General features: G+C 41.3%; 1 pseudogene; it reads right to left on the reverse strand.

Annotated features, from left to right (window-relative positions):
- Positions 1-569: 569 nt before the first annotated feature.
- Positions 570-1285, reverse strand: LOC101421793 (tetraspanin-7 pseudogene; annotated as a pseudogene).
- Positions 1286-19495: the final 18210 nt, after the last annotated feature.

The raw sequence follows: 19495 nt of genomic DNA on the forward strand, positions 1-19495 counted from the left end.
GTCTCTTCATGGACAATCACCGACTTATTTCTTTACATGATCTATGCAGTCTGCAGAAGGTAGGAAAGAGCCTTAGAAATGGGAAAACCAAACAAGATTATGCAAAAAGAACAGATATCTGTAGTCTGCTTATCTATTACATAAAGGTGTGTGGCATTTATTGATCATGGCAAAAGGCTAACAGGAATTCCCTATACTACATTCAAGGTCCAATAGTGCCCGTGATGGTATAATGACTGGCCATCTATGATTAGCTGCAGTTAAACCAAGTACAGATGGACATAGCTGGCCTACACAGGGCCTCAGGTATAGGATCCAACAGGACTACCTGCAGGGGGACCTGGTTACACTTTGTGGCACAAAAATGGAATGCTACACATTATGCAGATTGAAAGGTGGAGCAGAGATTATGTGGGAGTGTTGGCTGCATGCTGGGAGTGTGGGAAGTAGGGGCGTGGGTGCATGGGTATATTATGTATTCTGCTCTAACTTTCCTTGGTAGTCTTTCAAAGATTGCTGAATTTCCTTTTTAAAGCAGACCTCTTATTCTGTCATTCTTGAAAGATTTCTTACACCATCTCATATTGGTTGGTCATGATAAACCCGAACAGCATGCCAATCAACTGGGAGAATGAGATTCCAAACAAATGCCAAACCAGCAATGATTCCCATGTTAGTCTCCATGAAACTGGTCACCAAACCATTAACAACCCTTTTAGTTAATTTTGGTGGCAGACACAGGTTGTGAAGGTCCTGGGGATTACGATAGGTTTCCTTCATGTGGCAACTAGCAGGGATGCCATGCTTCATAAAGTAGGGGCTGGTACTTCAGCTGGTGTAGTTCTGCACCCCGCAGCGACTCAGGCTGCGTTTCACATGATCCACCGCCAGATCCTTTCATCGCTCCCGTTGTAATTCTGCATGACATCCGTGTAAGTCCTCATGAAGTTTTCCTTGCTTTCATGATGAAACACAAACCCTGAAATGCCAGCTATGAGTTCAGTCAAGAACACCAGGGTCAAAAGAATGGCATACTATTTCAGCATCCATAGGCTGCCACGGCACGTATCAAAGCATCCAAACAGGCCAAAAACGATGATAGTGCCTGTTCCAGCGACCATGCAAAGAGCACTGGTGGAGTACTTGGCAATGAGGGAGCCCAAAATGAGTTTGCCCCAGACTCCAATAGCCAGCAGGATCACTGCCGTGATCCAGAAGACGAAGGAGCGGATAATGAGGAGGGACAGGTTATCATAAGCTTGGTAAACATTCTCCTCCATGTCATACTGCAGAGCTTCAGGGGCAGCTCCAGTGGCCAGCAGGTGGGGGAAGGGGAAGGAGCAGGTGCCCCCAGGAGCTTTTAGCAAACTAAAACAGGTCGAATTGACCTCTTAACAAGAATGTCACAAAGGACACTCTTGCATCTGTATCATCAATCACAATTCTCATCCATCTCTAGGTTTACTGTGTTATTCAGTCCCTAGATTATTCTCTAGCTTTCTTTCAACTGACATTTCCATCCCTAGACTACCCACCACATTCCCGTTTACAAACCAGCTGTTACTCATTATAATTTGTTACCATCAACTCTATACATTTCTACACTCTTGTGGTAAAGTTAATTAAAACTTGTACATACATTAAGCATCACTGGTCTGTCTTAGTCCTCCTCTTATCTCCTTCAAGAATATACCACCTACCACCAGGTCTTGAAGATTTTTTCCTACATTTCCTCCTAGGAGCTTTATGGTTCTAGTTTTTATATTTAGGTCTTTGATCCATTTTGAGTTAACTTTTGTATAAGGTGTGGGATAGGTGTCATCTTTCTTCCTTTTGGCTATGGATATCCAGTTCTCTCAGCACCATTTTTCAAATATACTGTTCTGCCTGAGCTAGGTGGGTTTGACAGGCTGGTCAAAAATCACTTGACCATAAATGTAAGAGTCTGTTTCTGAACCATCAATTCGGCTCCATTGTTTTATGTGTCTGTTTATGCCAGTACTATGCTGTTCTTACCACTGTAGGTATGTATATGATTTAAAGTTCAGAAGTGAGAGTCCTCAGACTTTACTTTTCCTTTGTAAGATATTCTGGCCATTTGGGATCCTTTACCCCTCCAAATAAATTTGAAAATTGTGTTTTTCCATTTATTTTTAAAATGCTGGTGGAATTTTTATCAGGATTTAATTGAATCTGTATATCAATTGGGTAGAATTGACATCTCAGTGACATTTAGCCTTCCAATCCATGAGCTTGGAATGTTCATCTAATAATAATTTAAGTCTTTTTAAAATTTCTTTTAACAATGCATTGTAGTTTTCTGAATATTAAGTGCTTCACATCATTGGTTAAGTTTATTCCTAAATATTTGATTTTTTTTGTTTGCTTTTGTAAATTGATCTTTCCCCCGACTTCCTCCCCAGATTGCACATTACTAGTGTCTTTTAATGCCTATTTCATCTGATATAAGTATAGCTACTCTGGATTTATTTATTGGTTACTGCATGTGTGGGATATATTTTTTCCAGTCTTTCACTTTCATCTATTTGTATTCTTGGGTCTAAGGTGAGGCTCTTGCAGACAGCCTATAGGTGTCTCATATTTTCTAATCCATTTTGCCTCTTTATGTCTTTTGATTGGAGAGTTTAATCCATCAATATTCAATGTTATTACTGTAAAAGAAGTTCTTATCTCACCCATTTTGACCTTTGGTTTTATCTGTCACATTTTGTTTTCACCACTCTTTTGAGACTTTTGGTAACTATTACTAATATAATCTTCATTTCTAGATTGTCTTCCAAGCCTCTCTTCTGTCTTTTCTTTTCAGACTGTATCAAATCCTTTAGTATTTCCCACAAAGCCAGTCTCTCGGTAACAAATTCTTAGAGTTTCTGTTTAACTGTGAATATTCTAACCTCTCCCTCATTTTTGAAATACAATCTTGCCAGATATAAGATTCTTGGCTGGAAGTTTTTGTTTTGTAGTATTTTAAATATATCATAACCACTGTTTTCTTGCCTCTATGGTTTCTAATGAGAAATTGGCACTTAAATTTTATTGGGTTATATGTTATGCATTGCTTTTCTTTTGCTGCTCTCAGAATTCTCTTTGTCTTTGGCATTTGACATTCTGATTAATATGTATCTTGGAGTTGGTCTTTTAGATTTATGCGGATGGTAGTACACTGTGCTTCTTGAACATGGAAATCTATGTCTTTCAATAGAGTTGGGAAATTTTCTACCATTATTTCTTCAAACATTCCTTCTGCCCCTTTTTCTTTCTCTTCTTCTGGAACAACTGTGACATATATGTTTGCACATTTTTTGCTGTTGTTTAGTTTCCTGAAACCTTGTTCAATTTTTTCCATTCTTTTCTTCATCTATACTTTTGTGTATTTGCTTTCAGAAGTCATTTCTTCAAGCTCACCAGTCCTTTCTTCTTTCTTCTGCCTCCTCAAATCTGTTGTTATATGATTCCACTGTATTTTAAATTTCACTTATTGTACCTTTCCTTGCTGTAAGATCTACTATTTTTCTATGTACACTTTCAAATTCTTCTTTGTTTTCATCCAATGTCTTCTTAATATCCTTAATCTCTTGAGCCATCTCATTGAATTTATTAAGGAGATTTGTTTGACAATCCATGATAAGTTATCTCAACTCTTTTATGCCATGTGGAGGCTTATCTTTTTCCTTTAACTGGGCCATATCTTCCTATTTCTTGGTATGGATTGTAATTTTTTGTTGATGTCTTGCCATTGGCTTACTAGATGTATTTATTCTGAGTGCAGTTTCTCTCTTTAGTTTAGGGCTTTCTTGCCCTTTCTTCTATGCTGATTGTGTAGTAGGAGCAAAGGATGTATGTTGAGACAAGCTCAACAAAGGAACAACTTGAACAGGAGGTAAGGCAAAACTTAAGAAAGAGACACAAGAATAAAGAAAAGATGGGAACAGGAGACTGAGAATCTCAAGGACAAAGGAGCCTCAACCCAAGCTTGCACATTGTCTTTACTGAATATCTCAGGAAAGGGAGAATAGTTACTTTTGTATTCTTTTGGTAACATTTTGCCAGAGTAATCACCTCCCATGCCATGCAAGGTTCCAATGTTTCTTTCTGCAAACAGTTGCAGATTCTTCCAGACCATGTTCCCTCTTGAAAGGACCTGATGTTCTAAGATCCATACCCTCATTTGCATTATGGAAACATTTTAACCTCTGACCATATTGCCACAGATGTAGTTGGTGCTGTAAACTGTGGAAGCTCAAGCTGTCCACATTGACCCAGTGACTAATGAAACTTTTCCCATCTTTCTCCTTAACCAAGGGTAGGGACAGAGCCACAGCCGTGGGTATCAATATAAGTTTTGCTGGCCTAGACTGCAGTTGCCAGAGAGACTGATGAAGCTTCTTGCCCCTTCCTCCCAGCCTGGGTTGGGGATGGAGCTGCAGGTGTAAGCAGCAATTTATGTTGTGTGGGTCCAAAATGACTGCAGTTGCCCCAGTAGACTTTGGACGATTTAGTCTGTGCCAGCGAAGTATACTGCAGTTACCCAGAGAGACTGGTGCAGTTACCGCCAGCTTCCTCCCTGCCGGGGGAGAGCTGAAGCCTAGGTTAGGGCTGCAGCCTGATCTGGGTGAAAGAAGCCGGTCCCTACCTTCACTCTGATTTTCAGTCTGCTGGGCCTCCCCTCATGCTGGGGGTGGTGTCAAAATGATGTCTACTGGCCTTTTTCTGACTTACACAGGTTCAAACTATAGCTGTTCTTAGGGTTTTACTTTAGCCAGTCAAATTTACTAATCAGTAACTGAAGTCGGTGGCCAACTGTCTCTTCCTCCCCTGTTTTTGGGAAATGGAACTTCCAACTCCAGACACAGAATAGTGCCGGAGATGGCTTGCATCGTCAGAGTAGGATGATCACCATCCTCCATGGTGTGGCCTGTATTTTCCCAGAAAGGTTGGCACAGGCCCTGCCAGCTTCCTCCCTGCTGGAGGTGGGGTGGGTGCTTAAGCTAGAGCTGCAATCCCATCTGATGGAAAGAAGCCGATCCCTTCCAGCACTGAGATTTTCACTCAGCCCCACTTCCCCTCACCCCTGGGGTGGAGTTAAAATGGCTGCTACCAACCTCACCCGAGGTGACTGCCTGGGGAGGATGGGCACCAGCCTCCATGGCGTGGAGCGCTCTACTTACAAATCTCTACAGATGGGCAGTGTCCTCCTTCCTTGCTTTCAAGGATGTTGCAGGATTCTCTTCTGGTGCTCTGGAGGCCCCAAACATGTGCTCTGGGTGATTACTAACTGCCTTGGAGCACGATCTGACTCTGGGAGTGTTACTCTGGCACCAACTTGCTGGTTGTCCGCAACACTGCTGATTTTTGTACGTGACCTTGTACTCTACCACTTAGCTGAATTTATTTGCTCTAGAAGCTTTGTTGTAGATTTTTCAGGACTTTCTATATATAGGATCATGTCATCAGCAAATAGTGAAAGTTGTATTTATTCCTTTCCAATTTGGATGCCTTTTATTTCTTTTTCTTGCCTAACTATTCAGGCTAGAACGTCCAATACAAAGCTAAACACTAGTGATGACAGTGGGCATCCTTGTACTTTTCTTGATCATAGAGGGTAACTTTTCAGTCTTTCACCACTGGGTATGATGATTTCTGAGGACTTTTCATATATGCCCTATATTATGTCGATATCCCCTTCTGTTTCTATTTTCCTAAATGTTTTTATCAAGTAATGAAGCAGGATTTTGTCAAATACCTTTTCTGTGTCAATTGAGATGATCGTTGGATTTTTTCTCTTCATTTTGTTAATGTGGTATATTACATTAATGGATTTTTTTGTGTTACATACCTGGGATAAGAGAAGAATATAGATCCTACTATTTTGTAGTACAATGTTCTGTTTCTGTCTGTTAGATCTTGTTCGTTTATCACATTATTCAAATTCTCTATTTCTTTATTAATCCTCTGTCTAGATGTTCAGTCTATTGATGAGAGCAATGATTGAAGTCTCCAACTCTTATTGTCAGAGGTCTATTTCTCCCTTTAGTTTTGCCAGTGTTTGTTTGCTTCATGTATTTTAGGGCACAATGTTTGTTGCATAAATATTTATGATTGTTATTTCTTCTTCTTCTTTTGGTAGATTGCCCCTTTTATTAATATGTATGTCCTTCCTTTTCTCTTATAGCAGTTTTGCATTAACATCTGTTTTGGCCATTATCAGTATGGCTACCCCAGCTTTTTTTTGGTTACAGTTTTCATGGAATATCTTTTTCCAAACTTTCACTTTCAACCTATTTGTGTCTTTGAGTCTAAGGTGAATCTCTTGTAAACAGAATATAGTTAGATCATGCTTTTTTAATATAGTCTGCCAAACTGCATCTTTTGATTGGGGAATATAATCCATTAACATTCAATGTTACCACTGTAAAAGCATGTTTCAACCCAATTTTGGAAGGCAGAGGTTGTGGCGACTGTAAGACCAAAGAACACATCAGGCAAATAGTTAGACTTGAGTTTTGTTGGGACTTACAAACAGGATAGACTTTTCAATGGCAGCCAGTCAAAAAAGGAAATTAGCACTCCACAAAGGAATGAGGAAAGGAGAGGAAATATAAGGGGTCACCGGACAAAGACAATCCATAGAGTATGAGAACAAAGTTTCTGCAAAAGTTACATGAGGCACACTATTGGGGTGTTTGGTAATACTAGCACAGGGAAGGAGTATAGAATCTTGAGGGAATTAAAGTTTACAGGACCATTTGTACCTTCTTTTCTTCAGGGAGATCTGTTACTTTTTGCTAGTAAGTGTCCAGGTTAGGCTAGGAAAGCTACATGCTTCAGGCTGTGTTTCCTTAAAGGGGGGTGTGCTTATCCTAGTCTCTGGGCTCCCACGGTCCACCCCACACAGCAGCCGGCACTAAGCATAGGACACAGGTTGCATTCACTTTCCACAGTAACACTAGAACAGACAACAGAATAATAATGAGTCCTCTACTAAATGCCTGTAGACCTTTGAAGACATATCACCAGGGCCAGGAAAGGGAGTCAAGGTATTCGTACAGGCAGTCAGTAGCTAATTTATCAATATGCTGTACGTGCTCTTGCATATGATTTAAAGCTTGTGAAATATTATGGGAGTCGTCAGGAATATATACACAATTTTCAACATTAATGCTTGACAGTGAAATTACATAAGCTCAGGGTTAACCACCCCATATTACAGGCTCCCCCTTGTTGTTTCATGCAGACAGGGCAAGGTGATCTAGGGTGACAGATTCCGGTGTTAACCATTTTAAACCATCATATACAGTATATCCTAATAAATGTTTAGACTTATTTACTTGCTCCTTTACAGGGGGAAAAATATAATTACAAGTCTCTTTGAAAAATGGCAGCAGAATTTCAGTCTTTGTGAGAAGGTCTTGTTCCAAACTTGTTGATGGGTTGTATCCTGCCATGCAAGCCAAAGTTTGACACCATGCAATTTGCAGGAAGACCAGGAGCACCAGAGGATGGCAGGTTTGTACAAACCCAACTTTGGGTCCAATTGTGGGCATGAGTTACAGCTGCAGCCCACTGCAGGAAGGTATTGGCTAGGGCACTATGGAAAAAAAGAAAAATGTTTATGAGGAACAGTAAGGGGCAGAGCATGCTGGTCTAACAATACTCAAGCAATATTTCCATCAGTAGATAACAAAATACCAGTCTGGGGCGGGGTGGGAAGGTTTGTGAGGAAGCTTTCAATACCATATATTTCCCCCTTCTAAATTCTTTTGAGTTTTTTTCAGTGACATAAAAACTAGTTCAGGGGAAAGTGGCTGTGGCTCAAGCAATTGAGCTCCTGTTTACCATATGGAGGGTGTGGGTTCAATCCATGGGACTTTCTGGTAAAAAAAGAAAAAATGTGTCCCAGACCTGCACGGAGAGGCACAGACCCCCACATGGCACAGAGAGGTGCAGGCACCTGAGTGGCACAGTGATGCACCAAACAGACAATGACTCAACCGGATGGAAAAAAATAAACTAGTTTAGGCATAAGAAGTGTCCATATAGATACACATAGAGTCCTACAGGAATAGGAGGCCCTGGATTATTAATATAGATTTTTAATGGCATTTTTGTATAAACTGTGGGTTTATAACAATGTTTTGGGTGCCTCTTAGTTCCCTTGAGCTTAAGATTCCAAACTAGCAAGGCTGTTAGGCCAGTTCCATGGCCAAAGGACCTCGTTTTCCCCAGTTTGTTCAGTCTGAGGCATAGGCAACAATAGGTTATTGTTACTTCCCCTTTTGGGAAAGCCCACTGTAGGGTGGCTGGCCCTTTAACTTGTATTCTCAATGCCTGCATGGGTCCTCCTGTTAGCATTTCAATTGTAGCAGGGGCAGCAGCAGAGGTGCTGAGAGAGTCAAGGCTAGATACAGCCCCTTAGTCCATTGGTGTAAAGATCCATTATCACCTTTTTTTTCTGTTCCTTTAAAAGGCCATCCATCCTTTCCATAAAAAGTCCAAACAATATCCTGGTTCATAGCCCAAGATTGCATGAGTTAACCAGTAAACAGAGTTCTTTGGTCACTGCCAATTTAGGCTGGCATCCCATATCCCTCAGGTACTTACTTCTGCTAGGCAGTGGATAGTAGCCTGCTGGTTACAAGAGTCCCATGGTAGTGTCTGTGGCAGTGAAAGCCCCTCCCAAGAGTGGGAGGGGACTGATATAATTCACTTGCCATTGCATTACTGGATTCTGTGTTTAGCCAATATGTCCCATCCAGTGAGGTAATTGTAGTTATCAAAGTGAATATGATGAACACTCATGGGTAATATCCATGAGCTGCTGGTGAGTGACAGGCAGCTAGAACTGCTGGCCTAGGCACCACAGGATCTGGCAGCCATGATGTCTGCTTTTCCTGTGGAGCCATTCTGGTGCTTTTTGGGTTTTAATGTATGGCTTTGGCTCTTCACAAGGGCATCTGCTTCAACATTCCCAAGAGGGGTGTTAGAGGAGTGGGCAGGGATGTGATAGGTAGTTATACGTCATTGCTGGCAGGTGTCCCAGATGCCCTTTCACAGATTTCTCCCCTACAGAGGGTGGCCCATGACAGTCCATTGTTCCTGTCATGTTCCCAGTGTCTGCAACCCACCCCTGGATAGGGATGGCAGACTTTAGAGTGACCACGCACTTTGGGGTTAAGCCCTCCACTTGCAACAAGGTGTAGTATGCTGCACATAGTTGCTTTTTAAGGAGCCGTATTGTAATTTGGCCCCTTTTCACAATTGTTGACTAAAATCCAAGGGGTATTCGTTTAGAATGTTGCCTTCACCACACACCCTACCCAAAGCCAATACTGGTGTTGTTTACAACCAGTTCACAGTGTAAGTCAGGGTTCAGCCCCCTTACTGCTTACGCCTGAGCTATTGCCTTCCTTACTTCTTTGAAAGCAGCCTGCTGGGGATCCTCCCATTCCCATGCACAATCTTTCCTGATTAACACATACAAAGGTTTTAGTATTTGAGCTAAATGAGGGGTGAAGGGTCTCCTGTACCCCAACAACTCCAGAAAGGCCATTAATTGTTTTGGAGTTTATGGTGTGGGAAAACATAGTACTTTATGAATTATAGCAGATGTTACAGTTTTTTGGCTTCCCTGACCTAACGACACTTAGGTATTTGACAGAGCAGCGGGGACCATGCAGCTGGTCTCAATTGTTTGCCCATTCCTGGCTCTCAAGATGAGAACTATTGTTGTCTCTGATGCGTCTTTTATTTCTGAAGAGCATTACTGGTTAACATAATATCATCGATATAATGGAATAGGGTTGGTTTCTTGCACGTGGCCTGATCCTTTGCCACAAGGCCTTGACAGATAGTTGGGCTATGCATCTAACCCTGGGGAAGCACTCTAAAAGCCCATTCGTGGCCTTCCCATGTAAAAGTGAATGCAGGATGGCTTGACCTGTCTAAGGAGATACTAGAGAAAGCCTTAGCAAGATCTATAACAAAGTGATAGAGGCATAACTGGGTAATAATTTTTTTGTAATAAACCAGCAATGTTTGGGATTGCTGCATGTGGTAATAATGTTGCTTTGTTTAATTCATGATAATCTACTGTTATGAGCCACCCTGTAGCAGTCAACCCCCACCCATGGCCACTTTTTTTATGTAGCCATAGGGCTGCTTTGTCAGTGGAGATGGGGCAAATCAGATGAATATGAGCCAAAGCATCTGTCTCCTAATTCCCAGGTGAAGAGGTTGTTTCTGTGACAAATCACATCTTTAAAGTAATTAGAACCATAATTTAATATTATGGAGAAAACATTGTTAAAGCTCTAGGAATTTTATACAATCTTTAAGTATGTATATGAACATTTTACTCATACAACTTTGATTAACAGTTTAGAAAATCCTTTAAAATTTATAACATTTTCCTTTCAACTTATATCAAATGAACTTCACTATTATTACTTTACTTTTTTCAAGGAAAAAGAAGAAATTTTTTACAACTGTTTGAAATAAAAGACACTTTCTAGTGTCTGACTTTGAGAAAGGAAAGTGTTAAAAGTTGTTAAGTTTGAACATTATGTCCTTTTTTAAAAGTGAGAAGCCTTGTTTTTCTAAAACAAACAAGGACACAATGAGGTTAAAGTACAAGAAGCTATTTTGATAAACCATTCTTCTTTGTTTACTGATTATTCAGGAGAAAAACTCTTTATAAGCTTTTACTAAAACAGGCTAATGACTTAAGAAACTTTGTCACTTTAACATAGAGAGAACCAAATTTTAGTTTTCCATCAGTATATTATTTGGTACTAAGGCTTTTAAAACTTTATAGATAGACCCATTAAATCTTACTCACCTTTGACCACAAAAAATTCCTTTTCTGTGAACCTTCTGTTCCTTCTGTATCCATTCAACTTTTGTCCCACATTTTACTCTTTCTTAATAACTGTGATGGTTAGACTAATGTATCAACTCAGCCAGATAATTTGCCCAGCTGTTTGATCAAGCAAGCACGGGGCTAAGTGTAATACAAGGGCATTTATGAACTTTAGTCTCCATTGACTTTACTGCAGTGGTAAATCATAGATAGCTGATTACAGTTACATCAATCAGGCAGATTGCCATCAGCAATGACTGACGCTTTATCCAATCAGTTGAATGCCTTAAAAGGAGAAATCATTCCAGCATTGAGAGACAATTTCACAGTTTGTCTTTGGACAGCCAACATCTCCCAGAACTCATCAACAACCTTCACTGGACTTTCATTGGAAACCGTGGTAGCAGCCTGTCTTTGGAACCTGGATTTGTGCTTCCCCACGGTCATGTGAGAGACTCTTACAAAATCACACACTATTGATAATTAGCTCTTGTTGATTCTGTTTCCTTAGAGAGCCCTGACTAATACAGCTTGGTACCAGGAGTGGTTCTTGATGAACAGAATCTTAAACACGGGGTGTTTGAGGTGGTTCTGGGTGTTTTTTAGTTGGCACTCTACTCTAATTGAGCTCAAGGGTATTGATGACTCCCTTTCCAGTAATGAAGAAGCTGCTAACAGACCATGGTGCAAGCTGACAATCAAGATATGCAAAATAGCATCACTGGATTCCCCTACTTCCTCACTTATAAGAAGCAGGGATCTGAGTGAGAGTGCTTTCAACATCTTAACAGTTTTGTGGAGTCAAACAGTATAATGATGTTGGCTGGCTCCTCCTAGATACTCTGGATACTGTTACAAAAGAAAGAGATGAGTCAAAGACTTCAAATTTGAAACTTAAATGCCACATAAATGATGGAAAAGATTCTACGTGTACTCAGAAAAAAATCTTTTCTCCTGTAGCCACCAGCTTGAAATATCTGAGAACCAAACTCAGCCTCTCATTGTATGAGTAGCAGAGTTACAAAGGAAACTAAAATCTCAACCCCGCAGGGTTTCAGCAGTTAAAGTGAAGGCATTGATAGGAAAAGAGTGGAATCCAGAGAATTGGAATGGAGACATATGGGATGATGATAATATTTGTGGAGGCACTGGAACCCTGAATTCCACTGAGACTTTACCAAATAAACCTGCTATCACCTGCCCTGTCCAGACCACACCTTGTCAACCTTGTATCATCCAGCCTCCAGCCCTCCCCAGGGAATCTGAAACAACTTCCAGCCCTTAGGTGGATATCAATCAGACTGAAGCCTGCCCTGCCCAGCCTCTGGCCTGACCCAGGGAGTCTGGAACTCCTCCCAGCCCTGAGGCATGTACCAGCCAAACTCCAGCACTGCCAAGCTTCCAGTCTGCCCCGATGAAACTGCCTTCTAACCCCTGCCTGAAGAGATTAATCCTGAATCACCAGAAGAAAATGCAAGGGAACACCCTGAGGTCAGTAGCTTGCAAGGCATTTCTAACCCTTCTCCTTACGGACCCCCACCACCTCTCTTGTCTTCGAGAACTATTATTAGACTAAAATCACAACAAGCCCCAAAAGGTGAAATACAAAGTGTGACCCATGAGGAAGTAAGGTATACTCAGAAAGAACTGCATGAGTTTTCCAACTTATATAGGCAGAAATCAGGGAAATATGTGTGGGAATGAATACTAAAGGTATGGAACAAAGGTGGAAGGAATATAAAATTGGATCAGGCTGAATTTATTGATATGGGCTCACTAAACAAAAATTCTGGATTCAACACTGTAGCTTGAGGGGTTAGAAAGGACTCTAACAGTTTGTTTGGGTGGCTGACTGAAACATGGACCAAAAGGTGGCCTAGGATGCCTGAGGTTGAGATGCCTGATTTGCCCTGGTATACAGTAGAAGAGGGAATTCAAAGGCTTAGGGAGACTGGAATGCTAGAATGGATTTACCATTTGAGAGCTGCCCACCCACCCCAGGAATGTTCAAAGGACACACCTTTAACCAGGACTCTAAGGAATAAATTTGTAAGGCTAACTCCATCTTCTCTTAAGTCCAGATATTACTGTAAGGAGGTTGCTCTTCTCTGTAGTCCAGATATTACTGTAGGGAGGGCTGTGTTGGAATTAGAATCCTTAAACATTGTGGGAATGATCAGATGTTGGTCTGGTAAAAGTCAAGTATCAGCAGTTAATCCCCAAAGTCAAGGCGGGCATGGCTACCTCAATGAAAGTCAGGTTCAAAGAAGCATTCAAAATAGTCTCAGTTGCATAGAGTTATGGCATTGGCTAATACATCATGGGGTACCTAGCAGTGAAATAGACAGGCAGTCTACTAAATTTCTTCTGGATCTGTATTAACAGAAGAGTTCTAGGTAGAGCGAACAAAATCCTAACTCAAATTTACAGATGCAGAGAATTATGGCCCCTTAATCAATTGAGACAGTTTACAGGCCCAGGGCCCCTTGAATGAGGCGAAGGCCAGGTCTCCTTGGGGAAGGATCCTGTTAAACTGCCCAAAATTTATATGGTTACTCTTCCTCTCATCTTTCCCCAGGGAGATCCATGGCCTTTTACCAGAGTAACTGTGCAGTGGAGAAAAGGAAATGATCAGACATTTCAGGGGTTACTAGGCACTGACTCAGAAGTGACATTAATTCTAGGAGACCCAAAACATCACTGTGGTGGTCCACCAGTCAGAGTAGGGGCTTATGGAGGTTAGGTGATTAATGGAGTTTTAGTTCAGGTCCATCTCACAGTTGGTCCAATGAGTCCTTGGACTCATTCTGTGGTTATTTCCCCAATTCCAGAATGCATAATTGGAATAGACATACTCAGGAACTGGCAGAATTACCACATTGGATCCCTGACTCATGGAGTGAGGGCTTTTATGGCTGAAAAAGCCAAGTGGGAGCCAGTAAAACTGCCCCTGCCTAGCTAAATAGTAAACCAAAAACAATACTGGATTCCTGGAGGGACTGCAGAAATTAGTGCCACCATCAAGGATTTGAAGGATGCAGGGGTAGTGATTCCCACCACATCCGCATTCAACTCTCCTATTTGACCTGTACAGAAAACAGATGGATCTCAGAGGATGACAGTGGATTATCACAAACTTAACCAGGTGGTGACTCCAATTGCAGCTGCTGTCCCAGATGTGATAATACTGCTTGAGCAAATCAACACATCCCCTGGTAGCTGGTATGTAGCTATTGATTTGGCAAATGCTTTTTTCTCAACTGCTATTAGTAAGGACCGCCAGAAACAGTTTGCTTTCAGCTTGCAAGGCCAGCAGAATACCTTTACTGTCCTGCCTCATGGGCATATCAACTCTCCAGCCCTCTGTGATAATATTGTCTGCAGGGATCTTGATCATCTCTCCCTCCCACAAGACATCACACTGGCCCATTATATTGATGATATAATGTTGATAGGACCTAGTGAGCAAGAAGTAGAAAGACTCTAGACTTATTAGAAAGGCATTTGCATGAGAGAAGATGAGAGATAAATCCAACTGAAATACATGGTTCTTCTACCTCAGTGAAATTGCTGGGTGTCCAGTGGTGTGAGTCATATTGAGTAATCCCTTCTAAAGTGAAGGATAAGCTCTTTCATCTGGTCCCTCCTATGACCAAAAAAGAGGCACAATACTTAGTTGGTTTCTTTGGATTTTGAAGTCAACATATTTCTCATTTGGGTGTGCTACTCTGGCCCATTTACTGGGTGACCAGAAAAGCTGCTAGTTTGACTGGAGACTAGAACAAGAAGAGGTGCTGTATCAGGTAGAAACTGCTGTGCAAGCTGCATTACCAATTGGGCCATATGATCCAGCAGATCCAATGGTGCTGGAAGTTTCAGTGACAAATAGAGATGCTGTCTAGAGCCTTTGGCAGGCCCCTAAAGGAGAATCACAACACAGACCCTTAGGATTTTGGAGTAAAGCCCTGCCATTCTCTGCAGATAACTACTTCCCTTTTGAGAAACAGCTTTTGGCATGCTACTGGGCCTTAGTGGAGTCTAAATGCTTAACCACATGCCATCAAGTTACTACGAGAACTGAGTTGCCTATCATACACTGGGTATTGTCTGACCCACCAAACCATAAAATTGGGTGTGAACAGCAGCACTCCATAATAAAGTGGAAGTGGTATACATGAGATAGGGTTCAAGCGGGTCATGAAGGCACAAGTAAGTTACATGAAGTAGCCCACCCCTGCCGTGTTACCTTCTCTTTCCCAGCCCACAGCTTTGGCCTCTTGGGGAGTCCCTTATGTTCAGTTGAGTGAGGAAGAAAAACCTCAGACCTGGTTCTGCATAATATGCAGGCACCACCCAAAAGTGGACAGCTGCAGCATGGCATCCCCTTTCTGGGATAACCCTGAAGGTGAATCCTCCCAGTGGTCAGAACTTTGAGCAGTGCACCTGGTTTTTCATTTTGCTTAGAAGAAGAAATGGCTTGAAGTGCATTTATACCCCGATTCATGTGCTGTTGCCAATGGTTTGGCTGGATGGTCAGGGAATTGGAAGGAATATGATTGGTGACAAACAGGTCTGGGAAAGAGGTATGTGGATAGACTTTGAGTGGGCAAAAAGCATGAAAATATTTGTGTCCCATGTGAATGCTCACCAGAGGGTGATTTCAGCAGAGGAAGATTTTAATAATCAAGTGAAAAGATGACCCACTCTATGGCTAATGCTCAGCCTCTTTCCCCATTTACTCCTGTCATTGCCCAATGGGCTCACGAAAAAAGTGGCTGTGGAGGTAGGGATGGAGGTTATGCATGGGCTCAGCAACACAGACTTCCCCTTACCAAGGCTGACTTGGCTACAGTCACTGCTGAGTGCCCAATCTGCCAGCACCAGAGACCCACACTCAGCCCTCGATATGGCACCATTCCTCAAGGTGACAAGCTTGCTATCTGGTGGCAGGTTGACTACATTGGACCACTTACTCCATGGAAGGGGCAATGATTTGTTTTAACTGAAATAGACACATACTCTGGATATGGGTTTGCATTTTCTGCACACAACACTTCTTCCAAAACTACCATCCACGTACTTACCGAATGTCTTATCTACCACTGTGGCATTCTACACAGCATTGCTTATGATCAAGGAACCCATTTCACAGCAAATGATGTGCGGGAATGGGCACATGCCCATGGAATTCACTGGCCTTACCATGTTCGCAGTCAACCTGAAGCAGCTTGATTGATAGAACTGTGGAATGGTCTTTTGAAGACTCAATTATGGTGCCAACTAGGTGGAAATACCTTGCAGGGCTGGGGCAATGTTGTCCAGGAGGCTGTGTATGCTCCAAACCAGTGTCCACTCTATGGTGCTGTTTCTCCCATAACCAGGATCCATGGGTCCAGGAATCAATGGGTGGAAATGGGAGTGGCACCCATCACTATTATCCCTAGTGACCCACTAGGAAAATTTTTGCTTCCTGTCCCTGCAACCTCACACTCTGCTGGTCTACAGGTTTTAGTTTCAAAAGGAGGAGTGCTGTCACCAGGGAACACAACAATGACTCCTTTGAACTGGAAGTTAAAACTGCCACCTGGCCACTTTGGGCTCTCTTACCTCTGATTCAACAGTCAAGGAAGGGAATTACTATACTGGCTGGGGTGACTGATCCTGACTATAAAGGGGAAATAGGACTGCATCCACATAATGGTGATAAAGATGAATTTGCCTGGACTACAGGAAATCCTCTAGGGCATCTCCTAGTACTGCCATGTCCTATGATTAAAGTCAATGGGAAATTGCAACAACCCAACTAATAATGGCCCAGAGTCTTCAGGAATGGATGTTTGGGTCACCCCACCAGGGAAAGAACCACAACCAGCTGAAGTGCTTGCTGAGGGTAATCAAAATATGGAATGGATAGTGGAATAAGATGGTGACAAATATGAACTTTGACCATGTGACCAGTTAGAGAAACAGGGATCCAATGGTTAAGAATCTTTCTTCCTTGTTTCATGATGATGATGATTGCATATGTACACAAAATCAATTTCTTTATCTTCTTCCCCAAACTTTTCCCTTATCATATAACAAATTCTATCAGTTTCATGTCATAATATTTGAGGATGTCAAGTTTAAGAGTGAATATTACCCAAGAACTTGCACCCTATTCTGTACAGAATTAATACATTTCTGGCTGTACACAAGAGAGTTGAACATTGTTAGGCCAAAAAATATATATGTGCACGTCTGTTAGTGTTTTTACTTAGAGACTAAGTATGGTTTAAGGTAATGTGCATGGTTGCCAAGCTGACAAGGGATGGACTGTGATGGTTAGGCCAGGTAATTGTGCCCAGTTGTTTGGTCGAGCAAGCACTGGGCTAAGTGTAATACAAGGGCATTTTTGGACTTTAGTCTCCATTGACTTTACTGCAGTGGTAAATCATAGATAGCTGATTACAATTACATCAATCAGGGAGATTGCCATCAGCAATGAGTGACGCATTATCCAATCAGTTGAGTGCCTTAAAAGGGGATGTTATTCCAGCATCGAGTGAGAATTTCCCAGCTTGTCTCTGGTCAGCCAACATCTCCCAGAATTCTTCAAGAACCTTCACTGGACTTTCATTGGAGCCCCTGATAGCAACCTGCCTGCAGAACCTGGACGTGTGCACACCCATGGTCATGTGAGAGACTCTTGTAAAATCTATACTATTGACAGATATCACTTGTTGATTCTGTTTCCCTAGAGAACCCTGACTAATATAATAGCCAATCATTTTCTTGGGACAATATTACTTTCTTTTTCCTTTGTAATAAAAACACATTCTCTACACATTCCATACTTAAGTTACCAAATGATTTTGGAAACTGTCTCCAAGTAAACCTCTTACAACATACAATTATCATTAACACTGAACAAACTTGTCAGAATAATGATTCCGTTTTGTTATATGCAAACAAAACTTCCCTTCATTTCAAATACCCAGTTGCATGCAATACTAGAAACAGTTTTTTGGAAGCAAAATGGCAGTGGAGGCTTGTTGCTATGAGGACTAAGCCATGATTTAATTGTAAGTTTACAAAAGCAGCCAGCATTTTTCTATTTTTTTTTTCTTCTTTACTTTCATTGAGTTGCCAAGTCCAAAAGTTACTAAACTTTAATAGCAACATCAATTTTATCAATGTGGTTATCTAGTCCCAGTTAGAATTAACATGGAAACAGAACAAAGAACATTAATGTTGCTAAGTTTTTCTACTTATCTAGCAGTTAAACTAGTTCTATCAGCTCCCACTAGCCTACAGTTGCTCTAGGTGGCAGGAGGTTTGCTGAGTGGCTGCTGGAATGTTTTCCTTATCTCAATTAACTCTCCAGCAGAATATTTTCTTACAAGCATGATTTCACTGGCAAGTGCCCTGTTTAGTATGTCTCCTTGTGCAGGATGTTGTATCTGTGATTTAGCCTTTCTGTGCACAAGTGGTTTAACATGATTTAAAGATTCTTCCATAGTTTCTGCATTTGAATCACTATCTCTTTCTTATCTAGATTCTCAGAGACACCTGTCATTAAGGCAAACTGGAAGTCTACAAATCTTTTTCTAGCTTTCAGTTTTCTTCTAAGCAGTGGATTTCTTTGTTTTCTTGAGCCAATCTGCTATAGCTAACCAGACCACCCCTAGCAACAGCCTGCCCAAATGCTGTGGTAGTATGCCTGCTATATTTACTTAACGTAATATTTTGTTCTTGAAGCATTCTTTCTACTCCTACCAGCATTTTTTGGGGTGTCCCCTGTACTCACACTGAGTTCCACAACAGTCAGTCAAGTGGGCAACACCATATTCTCTCAGCAGTTTTCACTCATCTGGTCCCCATTCATCTAGGAGGGCAGCCACTCCTCCCCACATGAATGTTATAGGACAACTCAAAGTTTCCCCTGCAAATTTTCCCTTCCCAGAGCTACTGTCACTCAAATCCCTGAACACTACTTATATTTCTTCTATTCCTTTCTTATCTTTTCTTCTGACTGTATGATTTTGTTTATCCTATCTTCTAGTTCACTGATTCTTCTGCCTGTTCAAATCTGGTGTTTTATTTCTCTAGGTTTTTTTTTTAATCCTCTATTATTCTCACTTTCATCCCCATAATTTCTGTTACTTTTCTATTTATACATTCAAATTCTTTTTGCTCATACATTGTCATCTCATCCTTTAGCTCTATACCCCTATTTTCCTTCATCTCCTTGAATTGATTTAGGAGATTTGTTTGAATTTCCTTGATTAGTTGTTCCAAATTCTGTGTGTACTCTGTAGTTTAAATTTGTTCCTTTGACTGATATGTATGGCTTGTTATTTTTTGTTGATGTCTGGGCATCTATTTACCTTGATGAGTTAACTGCAAAGGTCATTTTCTCCCTGTTTTCTAGGATTTTATTGTTGATTGGCTTTGTGCTAAGGCTCTTCATTGATGCTTGGTCCAACTTATTCTGGACCTTCAGAGTAGCCTGTATTTAACTTTTGGGATTTTCTCAGCTTTTCTTCATTAGAATCTTGCCTTGGGTATGTGGTACAAGTTTTAATAATGTACTTTTTGTGCAATTGTTTCCCCCCAGGAGAAAGCTTCCTTTCT

Source organism: Dasypus novemcinctus, chromosome 2, assembly GCF_030445035.2.
Source record: "Dasypus novemcinctus isolate mDasNov1 chromosome 2, mDasNov1.1.hap2, whole genome shotgun sequence".
Lineage (NCBI taxonomy): Eukaryota > Metazoa > Chordata > Mammalia > Cingulata > Dasypodidae > Dasypus > Dasypus novemcinctus.